A 9,305-nucleotide genomic window follows, 5' to 3' on the forward strand; every position below is an offset into this window, starting at 1 on the left:
AGCTTGAAAAGAAGACCATTAAGCTCAAAGGCTTTGATCAAAAGGAGGAAATTCTTCTATATAAATAGACAAATCTTTTTCTCACATAGAGTCTTTTTGCATCGCATGCGTCTCTACCTTCAAGGCAAAACAAATGAATTTGATTCAGAGACAGTGAACCGCAGAGCTTTTATGCAATATAAAGCTCTGAGTTATCACAAAAACCAAGGAGGTAAGATTAATCCCAACTTTTTCCCAAATGTCTGTATCACATACAACATAACTCGAGAAATACCGCCAACACCTGAAAGAGAAGAGGTCGAGTTTGTCCCATTTGTAACACAAAGTTTTTATTGAAGTTGAAAACATTTTTTTCATCCATCATCACTTCTTCATCAATCCATTCCAACTCTCAAAACATTAAGAGGTTCTTGTCCCAAGATTCTTTTTTAGGTATTGCTTGAATCAAACACATCACATCACTTTTTTTAGATTGTTTCTACATCTAGGATAAGCTCATCCTAAGAGATACATCTACGCAAGTTAAAACTAGTTCATGAGTGAATCCTCTCATTACTAGGTAGTTAAATCTGTAACACATCTCAAATTTCTCTACACCTTATCACATCAAAACTTATCAAACAAACAAGCAATTCAAAGAAGGAATTTTGGTTACATCCACCTTAAAAGTGCTAGAGATCTACATGCAACACAAATCACCAACCATCAATCTTTCATTTCATCAACAACTCATCATCATTTTCACACAACTTCAACAAAAGCTTGTAAAGCAAAATGGCTCAAACCCGATCACAGTCGAGGCAACGAGAAATAGAAAGGGAAGAAGAAGAAGAGGAAAATCTCAATGAATTTTAAGAAGCACTTGGAGAAAATGCAGATGACGAAAACCCAAGTACTCCTACTCCTACAAAAATAGAAAGGGCTCAGCATAACCCTCTCTTTAACAGACTGTTCGATGAAATACTTAGGAGCAATGCAGATGCTCACTTCTTAAGACTCACTCAAGAAGGAGCAAAACTCCCCTCTGACTTTGACCTTGCCCAATTAAGACAAGCATTAGAAAGACAAAGTCACCATGAAGAGGAAAGAGGTAGAGATCCCATCAGATATAACATTCCTCGAGGTAACCCACCACCTCCTCCTCCAAATGAAATGGAGATGTTGCGGCAACAAGTCGAGAATCTCGCCCAACAGCTTCATAGTGGTGTCAAGACTAATCAATTCTCACTCAATAACATCTGTCCCTATCCTTTTGATAGGAATCTTTACATGCCACCATTTCCACGCAGGTTCGAAACACCCAAATTTGAAAAATATAGAGGAAAGGGGGATCCCTGTGATCATGTCAGAGAATTTCATTCCACTTGTCTTGAAGTAGCATATGAAGACACCTACCTAATGCACCTTTTTCCCCAAAGCTTGGGAGGGACAACCACATCATGGTTTTCCTGACTACGAGGTGGCATTAGAACATTTGAGGAACTTATCTAGAAGTTCCTAGCTCATTACTCTCATAACATTGAACGTGACATTACCATGGTTGATCTATGCAACACCAAACAAAAACCAAGTGAACTATTCTCAGTATTCCTGTAACGATGGTGCCAAATGTCTAGCAGACGTTCTCTTTAGTTACCTGAACGAGAACTAGTGGAAATATTTATTTCCAACTTAAACGAAGAAATGGAATTTCACCTGGATGTCAAAGACACAGACTCTTTTAATGATATGATCACCAAGGGTTTAAAATGTGAATGGGCACTCATCAAGAAAGGACTCATCAAAATCTTTAATGAACCAAAAGATGGTCCTCGCCCGTGCTTCAATAGTGATAAACCAAGCTTCTGAAATAAAAACAAGAATATCGTCAACGATGGGGTTGTGGATGCCAGGACTGTACAAAATGCACAACCTATGGTTTGGTTTACAGGACAAAATCCTCCACCTCAAAACAACACAAATGTTCCTTCTAATCAAGGTTGCATCACATCTCATGATGAACCAACACCTCATCAACAAAAATAGAAATGCACATACACTCCCTTAGGGGAACCCATCGAAATAGTATTGCGACAACTCATTTCTCAAAATTTGGTCACTCTACCTAAACTATCAAACTATGAGCCTCAGGTCAAACTAGCATGGTGGAGAGATACTGAACACTGGGAATTCCATCAAGGGAGAGGACATAAGACAAGTAATTGTCACCGATTAAAAGATCTTATTGAGGATCTTATTGATCGAGGAGAAATTGAAATTGAAGGACATGACCCAAAAACAACAAATAATGATCATCTGATGTTCAAAAATCCACTTCCATCACAAGATCAAAGGGGTCCTTCTACTTCTAGGCGAAGCACTGATACCACTGATTATACACAGGCTGCGTATAATTACACCGTAAATCATCTGTATGATGCTAGTGAACAATTTGCAACTATAACCTTCAAAAATCCCACCTCGAATTGCAATGTTGTTACACGTCGCGACAAAGTCACATAAAAGTAGCTCCACAAGGCACCACCTCCATCCCAAAGTAGTACAATCTTGTGGAACAATTAGACAAAATGCCTATGCTTATATCCATTCTAGAGCTATTGTGCCTATCACCATCTCATAAAAATATCTTGGATCACGCACTCCAAGAGGTGTCAGTCCCTACAAACCTGAATACAGATCAATTTCAAGCCATGGTTGGAAGTCGAAAGTCATCACCTTGTCTCACTTTTTTTGAAAGTGACAACTCTTCCTTCCAGCAACCTCATAATGCTTCGCTACACATTGAAGGCTTTATCAACCAACATAGGATCAAGCGAGTCTTGATAGATAATTGAGCAGGCCTGAACATTTGTACACTATAGTTGGTCACAGCATTGGGATATGCGGTAGAATCAGTGGACCCTCGTAAGAAGATCACAATCAAAGCCTATGATGATGCAGAGCATTCATCCAAAGGAGCTATGGTACTACCAATCCGAGTAGGCCCCGTGGTAAAGCACATCATCTGTCAGGTTCTGGACCTTCCTCTGCCATACAATCTATTGTTAGGGAGACCTTGGATACATGCCATGCAAGCTGTTCCATCTACCTACCATCAATGTATCAAGTTCCCACATAATGGTGTAGAGATCACAATCCTAGGCGATGCAATTCTCTTTGCATTTTGCCATAATATCAGCCATCAACTAGAGATCACCGTTCCTAATAATAGAGAGGCCATTTCCTCCACATCATATATAAGTCCCGCTTCTCTTACCAGTTCAAACACCACTATACCCAAGCAAGAAAAGCTTAAGATGAAAGTAGCAGAGGAAGGTCCTGGAGAATACAACTTAAGTCAACTCTTTTGTGTGGGACAAATGCCCCTTTCTCCTCGAACACATGGTAAACCACAGTAGTTACTCCAGCAACCACTAATCACGCCAGCATGTGCTTTGATGCCTTTCATCCTTGGAAAGAGTCAAGAGGAAGAAACCCAAGATGAGGACCTAGCAGAATGGATCTATAAAGATCCCATCACCACTAATCTACCATAAGTTAAACTTCCTACGGATCAGTATGGAAAAGGTCTCCTCATTATACAATGAATGGGGTATGATGGTCAGAGTGCTTTGGGCTATTGCAAACAAGGACGACATGAACCTCTGCTGCCAGAATTAAAGCCCAAAGGTAATACAGGCCTAGGCTTTGAGAAAGAAATTTTTCCTAAACTCAGATTCAAAGGAAAACCCAGCAAACCATTATGTCAGCCTACTACAAAAAGGACACCTTTCATCATTAAAACAATGTCAAGCACCATCCCAACTGCCCCATCGAAGCTCACAACCCCAACACAACCATCTACAATACTAATCATCCTACCAATCAAACCAGTAATCCCATTCGCAGCAGCCATTACATCCATAGTACCATTAGCAGCAACAACTGTATTGAACCCCGTAGCAGCATCTATGGCACCAACAGTTCTGACAAAAACCACTAAGTCACTATTACCGATACTTCCCGTATCAGATTCCTTGATCCCCATCAATCTTCCTGTAGCACTGATCACTACAAAGGTACATCAACCAATCACACCTGCAGTATTTAACTCAAAAGACATTCCAGTATGGTATAGTAATCGGATGCTGGATAGTGACTCAGAGATCGACTCACATGAGTGGGAATTTGATTCTGTATAGCTTAATACTTCAGATGAGGAAGACACATCACCACCTCCACCACAGAAAGACATCCCTGTTTATGGAGAAGCACATATAAAGACCACTTGGGTTCCTAAACTGGAAACATCTTCCACAGACCCTACGTCTCATCCTATGCCTGATTCTGACAGGGAGAGTACCATTAACGACCTTCACCATAATGTCTTAACCCTCACCGATACATCTAATGAACTTAACCTAATCGATGAAGTAATGCACATTATCCATCCTGAACTCATCGAATGGAACCAACCAAACCCCCATGTCTTGACTTCTTCCAAAATGATGAGGCTATCATTGACTTTTTGGAATTAAGAGATAATCTACCAAGCGGGGATCACAAAGCTAGATTCACCATTGAACTTAATAGCGTAGCATACTTCGGGGTAGATGCCAAACCTTTCAGCTGCAAAAATATAACTATAAAACATGGATCTTCCAGTGAAAACCACACGGTGGCACTGTTTGATCCCACAAAAGTAAAAAGAAAGAGTGTATCCAATGGTGAAAACCTCTCTAAGGCACCTGAGGATGAAGGGTTTGACATCCTCCCTGCTAGTACACAATAGGAATGATCAACGATTCTCATCAAGGAAACCAAAGAATACAATGTGGGGACTCCTGAAAATCCTCATATCATACATTTGGCATCTCTTCTCACTCTAGAGGAACAACCTAAGTTTATAGAGTTCTTCCAGAAGCGTTAGATCAACTTTGCTTGATCATATGCAGACATGCCTGGGCTTGATCCTGATTTAGTCATGCATCACCTCACCATCACAGAAGGAGCCAAACCTATCAAGTAGAAGCTTCGTAAGATGCATCCTCAAATTGCAGTGCTAGTCAAAACAAAACTCAAGAAACTCCTAGATGTTGGTTTCATTTGACCAATTGATTATGTAGAATGGATCTCCAATATTGTGCCTGTCGCCAAACCAAAAGGGGGCATTCGCATTTGTACTGACTTTAGAGATCTGAATAAGGCATGTCGTAAGGATGACTTTCCCCTACCAAATATCGACATCATAGTGGACCTGACAGCAGGACATGCCATGCTTTCACTCATGGATGGTTTTTCAGGATACAATCAGATAAAGATTGCACCAAAAGATCAACATAAGATAGCCTTCACATGTCCATGGGGCACATATTGCTGGAATGTAATGCCTTTCGGTCTCAAGAATGTAGGAGTGACCTATCAAAGAGCAATGACCACCATCTTCCATGACATGATGCATACTATGATGGAAGATTATGTGGATGACTTACTAGCAAAATCACTCACCAGAGAAGGACATCTCCACATCTTATATAAAATCTTTGATAGACTGGAACAATACCATGTTCGACTCAACCCAAAGAAATGTGTCTTTGGAGTAACCTCCAGGAAGCTTCTCGGATACATTGTCTCAAGCAAAGGTATTGAGGTCAACCCAGCAAAAGTAAAAGCAATCATGGACATGCCACCACCAAAGAATATCAGTCAGCTAAGGACATTACAAGGGCAGCTTCAATCCATCTACAGATTCATCGCACAACTGGCCAATAAATGTCACCCATTCACACACCTGCTACACAAGAATATCCGCTTTCAGTGGGATGCCCGATGCCAGCAAGCATTTCAGACACTTAAAGACTATCTCATGAATCTGCCCTTGCTGATGCCACCAGATCCAAGTAGTCTATTGTTACTCTATATCTCAGCAACTAGTATAGCATTGGGTGTACTACTGGCACAACATAATACAGAAGGAAAAGAGTGTGCTGTTTACTACATCTCTCGCACATTGGTGGGCTATGAACTCAATTACACACCTATTAAGTGAGCTTTCCTAGCAGTAATCTTAGCAGCCACTAAACTGAGGCACTATCTGTTAACACACAAACTACAACTCATTGCAAAGATTGACCCACTCAAGTATTTACTTAGCAAGCAGCATTGACAGGCCGCTTGGCCAAATGGGTGATGATTCTAAGTGAATTTGACATCGAGTACGTGGACCGTAAAGCTATCAAAGGTCAAGTTATTGCAGATTAGTTAGCCGATGCACCACTCATAGGCGATCATCCTCTCATTTCCAATTTTCCAGATGAAGAGATATTCATGATCACAACAACACAACCATGGAAACTATACTTTGATGGTTCATACACTAGGCATGACTCGAGGGCAGGCATTCTATTTATCACACGTCAAGGTGACAGCATCCCAAAGTCTTACAGGCTCACATTTCCATTCACAAACAACATAGCAGAGTATGAGGCCTTGATCACAAGACTTAGGCTAGTAGTACAATGGAAATTACAAGAACTGCAAGTATATGGCGACTCACAACTGGTCATTCGACAAGCAATTGATGAATATCAGACCAAGGATGATGAACTCATGCCATATAAGCAAATGGTGGACAATCTAAAGACATCATTTACTACTATCACTTTTGAGCAGATACCAAGAGATCAAAATCGAGCTGCTGACGCTATGGCTACCATCGCATCTCTCCTAGATCTTCCACAGAATTCAACATGCTACGAGTTCTTAGTAGAACAACTTTGGATTCCCACTTATGATATCCCCGAATCCGAAATAATATGTCACCTTGTTGGTTTTGAATCCCCAAGGTATGGTGAGTTCTACACCTATCTCTGTGATCACACCCTTCCTCCCAACCAATCAAATAACTAATGAAAAACCTTTATTCGCCAAACTGCTCGATATACCATTATTGCTAAAACCCTATACCAACGCAGTCTTGATGGTACTCTCCTTCAATGTCTGGAACAAGGTGAGATAACAAAGGCTTTGGAAGAGGTACATGAAGGAATTTGCGGGACTCACTCAAGTGGTCCATCACTAGCCAAGAAACTCCTGCGCAATGGATACTATTGGCCATCTATGGAAAAAGATTCCTATTACTTTGTTAGAAAGTGCAAGAAATGTCAAGTTCATGGTGACCTAATACATGCACCAGCCCAGGAACTACAACCAATCACAACACCATGGCCTTTCTGTCAATGGGGCCTTGACCTTGTGGGTAAGATTCATCCATCTTCATACAATGGCCATAAATTCATTATTACCACCACCGAATATTTCACAAAGTGGATCGAAGCTATTCCACTTACCCAAGTCACCAGCAAGCAAATCGCCTCATTCATCCTCAACTACATCATTTACCGGTATGGTGTGCCCATGTCCATCATCATAGATAACGGTCTTCCTTTCAAAAATCAAGATGTCTGTGAACTTTGTGAGAAATTTCATATCCAACACCACTTTTCCACTCCCTATTACCCAGAAGGCAATGGTCAAACCGAAGCATCCAATAAAAACATATTGAGGATCCTAAAGAAAACAGTCAATGATGCCGGCCATGATTGGCACGTTCAACTAAATCCAGTGCTATGGGCATATCGAACTAGCATTCAAACCCCTACAGGGCCAACTCCTTATTCATTGGTCTATGGGGCAGAAGTTATCTTACCTATTGAGGTTGAGATACCATCATTACGGGTTTCCTTGCACAATCTCATCGATGACAAAGCCTACAGAGTATCCCATCTTCAGGACTTGGAACTACTTGATGAGAAATGACAAGCTGCATACAACCACCTCAAAGCCTATCAGCAGTGCATGAGTAGAAGCTACAATCACCGAGTTAGATCTCATACATTTGAGGTAGGTGATCTTGTTCTTCAAGAGAATCCTCGCAACCAACCAAATAGAGAACATCAGGGCAAGTTTGAATCAAACTGGGTAGGCCCATATATTGTCACTGCTGTATTCGGGTCTGGGGCATATCAGTTGGCTACATCAGAAGGAGAACCGCTCGCAGATCCAATCAATAGCATGCACCTCAAACGGTTCTATACCTAAGCTGAAACGAGCATCAGGCTCCCCTGCATATCAGAAAATACCAAAAACATTCAGAAAATTTTCTGAAGAAATACAAAAACATTCAAAAAAAGTAAAGAAAAATCATGCATCCAAACCGTGAACAACCACTCTGGTGGCACCTTAGGTAAGTGCGATGGTGAAAACCTGGCAAACAGGCACCACTCGTAAAGACAATGGCTCCAGTATCTTTCACGCTCGTTGCAATCACATTCATACATACACACCTCCATCCATCTAAACCATGGCTTGTTATTTGATCTGTAATCAAAGAGAAAGTACTTCATGCGTCTTGCATCCCACTCTATCATAGTCATGTCTACACTTGGGGGCAATGCCCTTACAATCTAGATGATGGAAGTGGATTCTACATTACTAGTGATTCATTGGCAAAAACATTCAAAAATGTCTCACAAAATACCAAAAACATTCAAAAATGTCTCACAAAAATCAAAAAACATTCGAAAATGTCTCACAAAATCCAAACAAACATTCAAAAATGTCTCACAAAATCAAAAAACATTCAAAACTATTCCACAAAAGTCCAAAAACATCGAAAAACCATCAAAAATCACACAAAAACATGGCAACACCTCGTACATATTCATCCCAACAGATACAAAACAAACATTGACACAATACTCACATGAAGACCATTTATCAAATCAAACCACACAATCAACATCAACAATCAAACTGTCTTCAACAAGGATGCATCCTTCCTTACCAAAACAAAGACAAAATGATGTTTTCTTTGACAAGAAAATTATGTTAAGCTATCAAATACTTGGTTGATTTGTGAGTACAATCATTCGTTTATCTATAAGGGGATCTTTCAGCATTGTTTTGTATTGTTTGCGCATTAATTCCAATGAAGTTATGGGGCATGTACTAATGGTGTCTACGTGGGAAGTTCACCAAGCTATGTGATCTTATGCAAAATGTAGTCATAGATCACTATGGCTTGCTGACTATAGCGTATACCTTGACCATATGGGCATGAACCATTACCAAGGATCCATATTCTTTATTCTTTATGTATATACTGTTTGTTTGCAGGTACAATGCTCATTCTTTGGTTCCTCCCCCTCCAAATTGGATAAAGGTTTTATTTCTTAGTACGGTATGCACTTGTCTCAGGATATGATCAGCCTAAGATCAAGGAGGATGATCCAAGTCATGCATGAACGGAGATAATCCTTGTTTGT

The sequence above is a fragment of the Cryptomeria japonica genome, chromosome 9, assembly GCF_030272615.1.
Source record: "Cryptomeria japonica chromosome 9, Sugi_1.0, whole genome shotgun sequence".
Classification (NCBI taxonomy): Eukaryota; Viridiplantae; Streptophyta; class Pinopsida; order Cupressales; family Cupressaceae; genus Cryptomeria; species Cryptomeria japonica.